Consider the following 13,406-nt stretch of genomic DNA (forward strand, 5'->3'; position numbering starts at 1 on the left):
GGTCTCTTGAATTGGCAGCTAGGAGCATTTTCAAACCCAAAGTGTAGTTTGCTAGCTGAAAAGGGTAATCATCAGGTTAGAAATAGGACAAAGTGCAATATCAGCCTTTATCGACTGAGAACAGGGATAAATGGTGGAAAAAATTATATTAACTATTAGCATCAATGTTCTGCGTAGTGTAGAGCATTCATAATTTATAGAAATGAGTCATACACAAAATGTGTGTTATGTAGTCATGCATGCTCGCGGATGTGATGCAATTCAAAAGGAGACTTTGGAATATTTAGTACAACGATTTCATCATAACAAAAGTGCGTCCATGGTCTATGTAGCGCAAGGATTTCATCATTCAAGAAATAACATCTTCCGACACAGTAAGAAAAAAAAAATCGTATTTGCTTTATTACAAGATGTAATTTTCGATGTCGAGAGCTTGAAGTGAGTGTGTGTATGGCGCATGCATGTGCGTTAACAATTCAAGATACAATTTCGTGTCTGTACAAAATGATACGTACCCCCTTTGTGTGTGTAACAGAACGGCAGATACATTGTTGCGGGGGCATGTTGCCTTCGATACGGGCTTTATGCAGAGGTTTCGGAACATGAACATTATGAACTATCATATCATTGTTATTCATTGTGCTGTAGCCAGGTTTTTATTTATTTTTATTTTTTTACAGGGGCGGAGTAAGGAGGGAGAGAGAGAGAGAGAGAGCGAAGTTACCGATCAGCAGTATACTGGGGATTGGACAAGCACCTTCCATTTTGTATTATTTGTGGGGATTATGAGATTTTATTAAACACTGTTAAAAGATGTATTAAAATGAAAATGAAGGGTAGGATTGACCAGCATTGCAACTCAGTTGTAGCCTGTAGGTCTGTGACATGATGTGAATAAATAAAATAAGAAAGAAAAAAACCCAAAACCGACCTAGTAGTTTGATAATTTTTATAAGGTAAACCTCATTTTTTAGGAACGATTGTAATGTGTGTGAGGATGCGCAAAACGGAATTAGGTTTGTTGCTTTATTAGTAAAATCATGACTTTTGAATTATATATACTGTATATATATATATATATATATATATATATATATATATATATATATATATATATATATATATATGTATATATTGTAAAGAAATGGATGAAGAGAACAATGGTAGGCGTAGCTTAAATCAAGATTCCCCAGAGCTATCTACCCTTTGGAAAAATTGGTGATGCCGAAAAAATGTCTCTGCCGGGAATTGAACCCGGGCCCCCAGCTTTGAACTCTGGTGCCTCGAAACCCACCTTCACCCGACAAAGGAAATTATAATTGTTATAGTGTCGAAAATCTGTCTATCTGACGGTCAATCGGATCGGGGTCGCCCTAGCCACTAACCCGTCTCTGTGGTCTAGTGGTAAAGACACCGGCGTTCAAAGCTGGGGGCCCGGGTTCGATTCCCGGCAGAGAAATTTTTTCGGCATCACCAATTTTTCCAAAGGGTAGATAGCTCTGGGGAACCTTGATTTAAGCTACGCCTACCATTGTTCTCTTCATCCATTTCTTTACAATATTTAAATAAAAGAGCTGCCAAAAGCTGTTGTACATGTATAACTTTACACACATATATATATATATATATATATATATATATATATATATATATATATATATATACACTAAAAAAATGATGTGCTAATTTAGTGCTTGTATAGTGACTGCACTACCAGTGCTGATTTTCTAGTTCAAATTTAAACTAGAAAATCAGCACTCGTAGTGCAGTCACTATACAAGCACTGTAAGCAGGTAAGTGCTAAACTAACACTTCATTTGTAACAGTGTATATATATATGTATGTATATATATATTTATTTATATATATATATATATATATATATATATATATATATATACAGTATAAATATATATATATATATATATATATATATATATATATACAATATTCACACAATATTTAATAAAAGAGTTGCCAAAGCTATTGTACATGTATAACTTCACACACATATATATATATATATACACAACAAAAAGAGTAAGTCCCCCCTTAAACAAACATCAATAATTTCCCGAACCAATGCGAGTTTTTAATATAATTTTACATGAGCGTGTAGGTAATTTTATAAGCTATCCTCTGAGTAAATGTTAAGGACGTATTTTACGTCATGCTTCAGTGTGCATCGTCAAAATGCAAAAATGTCACTTTTCAAAAGTAACAAGCCAAATATCATTGCTTTGATTCCATTTTATTGGAACTAATTCCACATTCTCATCATGAAAAATAGTCAGAAGGCTTGTAAAAGGTACTTTCTAAAAGACGATACAACTTTTTTGGCTAAATTTCACGGTTGAATAAACACAAGTCCAAATTTGCTATACAGTGCCGGCCGCGGGAAACGTCACAGTGCCCCCTAAGGCGAACGCGGTAGCCCGTAGCGGACATTTGAGGGGAGCGGACGAGGAAAGACGCCCGCGTCCGCTCCCCTATGATATGAGTGCCCTAGGGGACCGCCCGAGGGTAGTGCCCGCGACTATCCTAGGGTGTTTCCCTAGGATGTTCAGCCGTGCATTCTTGGTAGAAAGAAGAGGTCTGATTTGACACATTCGTTCAGGACTGCATGTGATTTTTATCTCATATCAAGCATAAGTTTTCGATCATTTATCGTGGATAAAATCTGTTATGAAAATTACAAAGTTTTGGGTTGATAACTGGGATTTTAGGCTTTTTCACCGAATGACTTATTGTGTTCGATTACACACTGGCACCAGCGTAAAGGGTCCTTTCCTATGAATATTCTTCCCGTGGTGTCCGTTATTTCATTCACTGACATGGTTAGTCGTGATCGTAAAGGAGTTTCTGACAGTGGAGCAGGTATTTGTCGATGTTGACCCTACATTCCGGAGGTCGTCCTAGAACTATTTACTCTATTCTTTTCCTGCATGCATGGTCATCCTTTTTATATACCCTGACATGCTTTTCAGGCGCGGATCTACGAGATGCAGATACAAGGGAGAAGAAGAAAGCAAAAATGAAAGAAAAGGCGAAAAGGAAGGGATGGATTGAAGACGAGAAGGAAAGAGATAAGAGAAATAGAAAAAGTGAGAGAAGGGGAAAAGGGAGAAAGAGAAAATAGAGGGAGGGGGGGGGGGGGGCGAAGAGGAGAAAGATGGAGAGGGGGTAAAGAAAAGAAATAAGGAAAAGGTGAAATGGAGAAGAAAACAGAGGGGATGAAAAAAGGGAAGGTGAGACAGAAAGAAAAGAGGGAAAATGAGAAAAGGAAAATAGATTGAAAATCGAAGGGGAGAAGAAGAGACAAAGGAAGAAGGACAGAATGAGAAAGAGAGAAGGATAAGGAGGGGGAAATTTAAAAAAAATGAAGAAGGGAGACATAATAAAATGGAGTAAGAAAGCGAATGAGGGAAGGGTGCAGGAAAAGGTAAGAAGTACAGGGGACGAAGAAGTGGGACTTAAGAAAAAGTAGAGGAAAAGAGACAAAGCGGGAAGAAAAATTTGGGAAATTGCCCAGTTTTTCATGTCAAAAAATACTTTAGTAACTCGCATCTGCCCATTTTTACGCTGATGACAAGTATTGAACATTCTTGCGCTCAATCTTGTAATTATTTTCTCTCACCATGCTCACAATTTCCTGCTCTGGTTGCATCAATTAAAAACTTGTCCCGAATCAACATCCGCTCATTCAAGAAAGCAGAAAGAAAAAGGCAAAAAGGAAGCGATGGAGGGAAAATGAGAAGGAAAATAGAAGAAGTGAGAGAAGGAGAAGGGAGCGAAGAAAAGAAGGGGAAAGAGGAGAAAGAGAAAATAGAGGGGGCTTATTGTTTCATGGTAATATGGATACCCTATAGTTCTGCAGTACTTAGTTATGAAACTTGTTTTACTCAGTAATGCTCACGCGTGATGATTAAAAGGATTTTCGACTATATAGAGGTGAACCGGGACGGGGCTTTCATTCTTTAACTTGGCTTGACTAACTCCTTTGTTCCCCCGAAAAGAATTGTTAAAGGAGAATGAAACCCTTGAAACCAGCTGAATCCATATCAAAGAGAAAAATCAAAGGAACACATTGTTCAAAGTTTGAGGAAGATTGAATGAATAATAAGAAAGTTATGAGCATTTGAATATTGAGATCACTAGTGCCATGTAGATCCTCCCATCGGCAATGCGACCAAGATCTGTGATATCACACACGTACAACTCCCTCATTACTTTAGTACTTATTTCACTTATATTCTCACTTTTATAGAGTCTATCACAAGGTGAGGTGTTCTCTTTATGAGATGACAAGTACAGAGGTTTCACAACATTATATCATTGATGAATCGTTTGTCATATGATTAGAATGAGCAAAAAGAAATATTTTGGGGTATATTTTCAGTGTCCAAATGGGAGAGTTGTACGTGTGTGACATCACAGATCTTGGTCGCATTGCCAATAGGAGGATCTCCATAGCATTAGTGATCTCGACATTCAAATGCTCATAACTCTTTTATTGCTAGTCCTATTTTACTCAAACTTTTGTTGATCTTATTTTTTTATTTTTCTGCTTTCACAAAAGCTAACTTGCTCCAAGAGTTTCATTCTCCTTTAAGGTTTGATAGTTAACGTTTGCGTGAGCACCCACCAAAACTCTTAACAAAAGAAAAGAATGGTTTGTATAGCTCCATTCTTGCTTTGTCGGCAAGTGATAATTAACTCGTTAAGTACCCATTCCACTCACTACGTCATAGTAGCTTTCGAAAACGTACTTTTACTTGGGTATGTGTTTAAACATTGAAGCTAAATGTGCTAGAAATTTTTCAAATAGTTACATTATGTAAATAGCTTTTGTTGGTTTGCTCTGAAGCGCATTGAGCGTCCAATCAAGATGGAAAGTGCGCTTTACAAATGGCATGTATTATTATTTTTAGCTGCCATATAACACTGAATTCTGTATTATACCAAGTTGTGACTTGGTTTTATCATTTCCAATTCATATAACAAAATATATTTCGAAGGAAAATCTTGCTTTACTGAAATGAAATAAATAAAAAAATGTTTATAACTTTAATTGATGTCCGACTAATCTATCAATATAAAAGCGCAGTTCGTAAATATGATAGTTTAATCTTTACTTCGACGTCAATTATTCGTTTTATTATCATCATGTAAGTGTATCAGGGATATTGATATTCGTTGTAAACCCATCTATAATTTTGTATAAAATTGCGCGAAATATATGCGTTGTTCTCATCATGAAGCTGGAACCCCTCTTCATTTTTCTCATCCTCCTCTTCCTTCTTCTCCTTTATTATTTCCACCACTTTCATCTCTTCCCAATTCGAATATTTACCAATGTAACTTAAAAACCGCAATAGAGAGCAGGTAATGTAATCAGATGTTTTAGCAAAAAGATAAATCTGTTCCATCTGTTACATTGAGGTAAATTTATACTTTTTATAGGGTGAGGGTTTTAGAGACCCGATTTGAACCGAAATGAAAAGAATATCCTCATTTATTGTTGTTTACAAATTAATCCCCCCCCCCCATTTATATGAACATCCTGTCATAAATTGGGAAGCGGATGTGATCAAAGGAGATCAAATGTGTGGGCGGGGAGCAAGACTCTACCAGACTGATGACAATAACAAAGGAACCAAATAACAAATCGATGAGCACAACCAGTTTTGCTGGTGTTCGCTTTTTGCACGTCTACTTTGTATGATCTTGGTCATACTAGTATTCGTTTTCACGTACCTTTCATTCCCTGTATTAGGGTTTTATCAACCATGTCAACGAATTGACGATCCCAATATTGACCGCACGTTTGTTTTAACATAATGAGAATTCGCAAATGCCCTTGATATTCATAATTATGTTTTACTTTAAGTTTGTCATTAATGTTTGTTAACATTCACTCTGTTAATAACTTATCAATTTTTATTGACAAAAAAATCAAGTCTGCTTATTAATGTCTTTTATCTATTTTAATTCTTTTTTTGTTGTTGATATGCCTTTCTTTCTTCTTTCCTAATTCCACCCTGTGCACCCCGTTAAAACTTAAGGAAGAATGTTTCAAATGTTTCTGCCCCCCCCCCTTGTTTCAAACAGTTCTTACACTGTTCATAAGGAGATGGGATTAGGTGTATAGTTCACGCTGAAGGGAGAGGAATGGGTACGTATGGAGAGGAAAAAAAACTTATCCCAAAAGATAGAGAATTGATCTCCATGACATTAAATCACAATTGTGTCCTATTTTTTTTTTTATACAAGTTTGTATGATACATGTATGTCTCCCACGTAAGGCGTAAGGAAAAAAGTTTACCTAATGCATCAAATTTGATTAATTGATTAGATTCATTGCGGTAAACGAAAAATAATAAATTCGATGTTCCAGCCAGGATGACCAGATTTCAAAAAATTAAATACGGGACAATCGACAAAGCACTATGTACCATCGGATCGACCGAGCCAGGCCAAAAAATCAACAAAAAGGCTACACAATGTTAGACATGTTAACAAAATATTTTAAGAAAGGGGAAGGGAGGGTGAGCGGAAGAAAGAAAAGAGAGAAAAAAATGAGGAAACAAGAAATGAATTGAGAGGAAAGAAAACAAATAAGGAAAAATTAAAAGGAAAAAAGTTTGAATAAAAGGATGAAAGAAAGAATAAAATAATATAAAAACAGATAACGGTTTCCGTCATTACTTGAAATAAATAAAGAAAGAAAGAATTAAAATAAAGGAAGGGAAGGTGAATAAATGTGTGAAAGAAAAAAAACATAAGGAGAGAAAAGAGAAAAGTAAGAAAAATGAAGGAAAAGAGAAAGAAAGAAAGAAAAAGAATTCCTTTATTATTTGAAAGAAACAAAGACAGAAGAAAACAGGAAGGAAGCAAGGAAGGAAGAAAGGGAAAGAAGGAATAAGGGAAAAGAAATAAAGGGACAACAGAAATTAAAAAATGAAAGAAAAGAAAACAAATAACATCTAAAAAAAAAAAAAAATCTACAATAGATTCCAATCACGCTAGTTTAAAAACATAATGGTCTATCACAAGATAACCAAAGTACATGCACATGTAAACATAATGCAATGTACGTACCCTAGAGTACCCTAGGATAAGTGCGGGCACGGCCAATATTCCCGACCTTTCGTTTGAGGACGCGCACGCTTACTTACGACGGTAGTTGATTTTGGAAGAGACTTTTCGGGCCCGTCATCATGGTCGTAAAACTCTGTCCTGCAATGCAAATTGTGTGACATGAGATTATTTTTTTCGTTTCGCATCTGCGACGGAAACATTCAATATGCGTTTCGTGTGCAAAATTCTGGTTGCTACTATGGTAACAGCGATATATCCGATTGAGGACGACTTTCCAAAGCCACATTTGACTCCTCCTAGAGCTCGAGAGGCCGCCCAGGGGGCCCACTTCCATTGATTAGTGGATACCAGGAGCGGACACGTGTTAAAGGGGACAGAGTGGGCAGGTACGTTACTTATAGGCCTATGTAACGTAATAAGGGTGTCAAAACGATGTTTAAAATGCTGAAAAAAGGTATATATATCCAATACTTGTAGGGTTTCACAAGCCAAATACTTGTTAAGAGATGCATTTTCATAATCTGGAAAAGAATTGCTTCCCTTGTTTAGGGTACTTTTCGAAACATCATGGTCGTGCCTGGTATCCACTCATCAATGGAAGTGGTCCCCCCGGAATTTGAATCTAATCCCCCATTTCTGGGGAAAGTAAAACATAATGCCCATTACATCGTGTGCGAGAGGCATATCGTTTGTGTAGAAGGAGTAAACAAAAGAAACAAAAGAAACAAAGAAACAAAATAAACGAATTCAAACGTATTGCATATGCTGTGCACATATCAACGCGTGCGAAATTTTCGGCTGGAGAGGTTGATCTGACCCATGAAATCAATTGCCAGTGATCCACCAATAATCCACGTTAAATGTAATGTCGATTCGATGGACTGTAATGATCTATATCTAAGCCTTCATTCAGTAAGTTTTTCCTCACTCAATATGTACTCAATTTGTTTGAAAAACCACTTTCTTATCCATGTCATAATCTATTTTAGGTCCTGCATTTCGAATATCTCCAGCCATCAGTCGTAATATACATGCATGTATGGTGGGTGTCGCGGAAAAGGATTTTGCACACGAAAAGCAGATCTGTAGGGCCTGTAACCCCCCTGTAACACAAAGCTTAGCATTGATTGTAGAGCAGTTTTCTACGTTTGATTCTATTGACTATAATGCACAATCAATCTTAAAAATCAAGTGTATGATTAAGCGTTAACTTTTGTGTTAGGGGACCCTAATATTAGCGTCCGTGAGGACTGCAAAAGGTCCCAAGTATAGAGCACGCAGGAAACTGCGGGCGCGGCTAAACACCCTAGTCTGCTCCCCTTGAATACCCTCGGTTAGACGCGAAAGCCCCCTAGGGTGTTTGCGTGCTCGGGCGTGACGTTTCCTGCGGCCGGCACTGTAATTTGATTTTTTACACATTTCCATCAATAAAAATGATAGAATATGATGACGGTTATTTTGGGGAAGAGTATCTTCAACAATATTCATCGTTTCACGGATCAATGAACATTTATTGAAAACAAAAAATACGATTTTCAAATATCATAGGCATGTATTGTTTCATTTTGGTAACTGAAAATGATCTTTTCTCAACTTTTTCTTTATTTTCATGACCAATTAACATGCTTTAATGTTTGAAAGGCGTTTAATTAAACATTCAGGCTTGAATGAACATGTGGAATGTGATTAGCTCTTTTTCACGTTATTGGAAAAAATGCAATTTGTAACTATGGATATCTGTCACAAACCTCCTTGCATAGTTCATTTGATTTGATTTTAATGAAAATCCCGATGTTTAATGCATCAGTGAGCACACAATATTCGAAAATTATGAAAGTTAAGAAAGTTCAATCCCTTGGCCCCACTCTGTGCCGTATCGAATGGTTATTTTGGTGTGCGCGCCTTTTGATAGTGTTACTCTGAAGCCATGTGCGAAGTTTCATGAAATAAATGTTGGCAGAAGTAACAAAAACCGTCCATGAAACAAACCCTCATTTCATATTTGTTAAAACTTTGACTTTTTCTCTCATAGACTTGTGTACATTATGGGTGCATATGTTTAAGAAAAAGTAACCCCTTATTCAATATGGTGGAACTTTTTTTCAAGGCTGTCTTTAGCAATGTCATTTGGCAGTAATGTTTATCAATCTATGGGCAGAATTCTGTGCAAAAATGAAATCGATTTGTTTATTTATGGATGAGTGAGCACGCATCAAAGTGGGAAATTTTGTATTTTCAATGTCACAGACTCATTTTAAAGAGTAATAAAGTGAATATTGGGGGCAAATTCGGTTTCAAATGTGACTTTAATTGCTGTTGTTTTTATAATCCATCATTATCACCACACACTTTCCGAACTTTAAACATGTTCATGGTTGAGCGAGCACATTCGAAAAATTAGGAATGGATACTCTTTATACTGCATAAATGTATTCTTTTCCTATCAATTTCTCATGATCAGTTTAATTCATGGACAAATCAGTGGTGGATCCAGAATTTTAAAATGGGGGAGGGGCCTATAATCGGGGGAGACACCAACATTTTCAAATTTTAACATGATCCAACAAGTTGTAGAGGATAAACCCCTATGATGATACGTCACAATACAGGGGCCGCGGAACGGTTTTCAAAGTGGGGGGGGGGGGGGGAGCTGACCATGCAAAAAATCACAATCGTATGGTCTTTTTTTTTTTTGTACATGCTTTTGGAAAAAAGTGGGGGGGGGGGGGGGGGCTTCAGCCCCCCCTCGCGTCCGCGGCCCCTGCAATACATTGTGCTCACTCAACCATGAACATACGATATCAAAATTGTGTGTGGAGTGGCTAAATGATGGATAGTAAAACAGCATAGCACCATAAAATTCATCTCAAAACAACTTTTGCCCAACTTTGTATTTGCACAATCTGAAAAACGACTCTTGTGACTTTCAAAAATGGTCATTTTTAATTCAATCTTTAATTACTCATGCATGACTCAACTGATCAATCTCATTTTTCACCAGGAGTTGCTTAATGAGTGTAAAAAACCACCTACGAAATATCATATCTCAAAATAATTCCGTTCAAAAGTTACAGCAACTTGATTTAAGGGGAACATACTTTTTTGTTGTGTATATATATATATATATTAGGTATAATATACATAATATTGATATATAGCCATAATATTTTCCCTTTGCATTCCTGTCATTTATTTCTCCCTCGTTTTTTTTTTTTTTTTGGGGGGGGGGTACACCCCGGCTACGATAGTGATCGTGCAGATTTACATTCGTAATTGTAATTTGTATTTGGAATCCTTAATTTTTTTAGTTAACTTAAAACCTTGTAACATAATATAATTTAATAACGATTTCATGCGTTTATGTTTGGTGGATTTAGTTATGCAGCTTAATAAAAGGTGCATATTAAGATTATGAGTATACAATTAAAAAAATTATATGGGTTTATGTGTTGATAGTTTCTTATCGACTTGAAACAGAAACCAACATACAGAATTTTAAGAAATTATTTGTAAAGATTACTAACATTTTTTGAAGGATTTATATACAAACTCCAAGCCCAGAACGCAAACCGATCACTTTCCTCTAAACCCTTAACAGAACCCTCCCCCATCCCGTCCTCTCCATACACACACTTGATCCCGGCAGACACTTACAGTAAAACGCAGTGTGCTTACATCTAGTGTGTATACTACTACTGCAATCCGCAACACACCCCACACACACATATAACAACGCACACACACACACACACCAGGATGTACATAAGGAAATGCGCTGAAATTATGTACGCGCACGCATGTACATGAAAGTGGTAAAGGGATCCGTCAGATTTGATTTGTTCTGTTTTGTTCGATCGGGGCAGTTGGAATAAATTTATATACATATTTTTTTATCATAATGAAATGTTTACGCCCACATTTTTCTTTGATAATTTTAGACTGGTACGTCTAAACTCTATAACTAAGTCATACAAGTAAAATTTTCCACTAAAAATAGATTCTTAAAGGGGTACTCCGGGCTGAAAATAATTATATCTATATAAATAAAGTAATATGTACCAAGCAAAGCGCTGAAAATTTCATCAAAATCTGGAATCAAATAACAGAGGGAGAAAGGGAGGAGGGGGAGACGTTTTATCTTTTTTTGAAATAGTCTCGGTATCTTTACACTATGTGCCATGATACCATGTTGAATGTGAGTTTGTATTGCAATACCATGATGAAAAAGAGATTATTTTATGTTGCGTTGTATCTTCATAATTTATGCCGGGGCAAAGTCCATGCCAGAAGAGACTTCTATTATAGTTCTTTGCATTCAACATATTTAACACAAACAACATGTACAATGTACTCCCCCCCCCCCAGACATATGGGACTTAGACAGCGGAGGAGGTGGGGGAGGGGAGGGGAGGAATTCTCCCTAATTTTGTTTTAGTGGGGGAAAATTGAGTTATACAAAAATGTGATTGCATTATAAAGACATTGCTTGAAAATAATTATGTATATTTGTAAAGCATAAGTATCGGAATGATAGTAATACTAAATAACTCAGCCACATTTGCTTTACGGCCAGTAGAAAACAGCCATTTTAACAATTTTTGTACCAGCTACATAAAGGTGGTTCGAATAGAAATGAATAAGGCGGCTGTTTTCCGACTCGCCATACGGCCGCCGTTGAGCAAATGTAACTGTTAATGCCAATTATGATTATGATTATAAAGTTGTCCTTAAATACCGTGCGAGGCCTCCAAAGCATATATGAAAGACACACAAAAAAATATGATCTACAGATTTATGAAATTGTGCATTAACTCGCAATAGGTCTACACATGATAGATATATATCCACACACACCCACACACATTATGCGCCAACTCTACGCGCACAAACACACACACACCCTCTCCCACACACACACTCTAATCCCTGATTCGCTACACATTTCAAAATTCATGCGGTACCTGTTACCATAGAAACTATTTAAGGAACCACATCCACTTGGACTAGCTGCAATGAGCTATTATTATATCATTTACATAAAACTATATACGTATCATATCAATATCTTTTCGTATCCATTATGATGTTGAAATATGAAAAATTAATTTTATTACAGAACGTTTTGTTATTTTTCTGTTATCAAAGTTATGCAAGTGGTTCAAAGAAATCCCGAACTCGTCTATTTCAGTGTGTTAATGGTAGCGCACATTGGTGTTTACATTACAATTCGTTTGGTATGTGTGCTGAAGTGCTGTTCTACTATACGAACTGGCCAAGATAAATCCTTTTACTCACTAATTGAAATCATTTTGGCATGAAAATGTTTGAGTTTAATCAAATCAACGATAAAGTATAGACCTAAAATGATGAAAAAATCAAAATAATATCTCATCAGTTCATAATACTCATTTTGTCGATAGGAGTCTATTCAAGGTCAATAGTTATGACTGATATTAACTGGAAAGGCTCTATTTTTTCATTACTGATCAAGCATGTCATGATCTTTACCTCTGTCACTTTTGCCTCTGCCATTATTACCTCTGCCATTTTTACCTCTGTCATTTTTACCTCTGCCATTTTTATCTCTGCCATTTTTCCCTCTGCCATTTTTACCTCTGCCATTTTTACCTTTGCCAATTTTACCTCTGCCATTTTTACGACTGCCATTTTTACCTTTGCCATTTTTACCTCTGCCATTTTTACCCGGCACCGTCTTGTCAACCATGTTATTTTTGCAAATTAGATGTCATTTGGTTGCCATGGCAATAGCCTGAGATGTAATTTATACATTTAGCAACCAAAATATCTTTGTTTAACACTGTAAAATTAGGGGAAATTGAAGATAAATCATATTCTACAACATTTTTTTAATCAATTTTTTTACTTTTCTGGGGAAAAACAAGCCGTTGCCATGGCAACGGACCAATTGGAACTATCTTGGTGATCTCGAATATTTCTAAATTTCGTATGTATTCAATTGGGAGCCTGAAAATTATCATTTTGGTCATCTATATCATGTTTATTTACCATTTACATGGCAATGTATGTTATTTTGGAGAAATTAATCAATTGCCATGGCAACGGCCGAAAATGGCATTTATAAATTTACCTCCCATCTTTAAAATAAATCTTACGGCATATACTAATACTTGTGAAAGTTTCATGCTTTAGTCATAATTTGCACAAATGCTCGGCTTATCTGCTCTACTAAAAGGAGATAACGTTCTCATATGGTTCCAACTTAATGTTATTGTTCGAAAGAAGTTTCTCACATCAACTTGGTTTATGATTCATATATTTAGTCT

The 13,406-nt window shown here is 36.2% G+C and overlaps 1 protein-coding gene across 2 annotated transcripts in view; it reads left to right on the forward strand.

The window, feature by feature from the left end:
• Nucleotides 1-209: 209 nt before the first annotated feature.
• The window catches only part of LOC129261960 (elongation factor 1-alpha 2-like), a 31,195-nt gene continuing 17,998 nt past the window's right edge, over nucleotides 210-13,406 (forward strand). Inside the window, exon 1 of one of the 2 annotated variants that reach the window (XM_064099037.1) lies at nucleotides 210-374. The gene's annotated coding sequence lies outside the window, so the exon portion shown is untranslated. The remainder of the gene's footprint in view (nucleotides 375-13,406) is intronic. The other variant, XR_010293468.1, reaches the window with a different exon arrangement.

The sequence above is a fragment of the Lytechinus pictus genome, chromosome 5 (assembly GCF_037042905.1).
Source record: "Lytechinus pictus isolate F3 Inbred chromosome 5, Lp3.0, whole genome shotgun sequence".
Taxonomy (NCBI): Eukaryota; Metazoa; Echinodermata; class Echinoidea; order Temnopleuroida; family Toxopneustidae; genus Lytechinus; species Lytechinus pictus.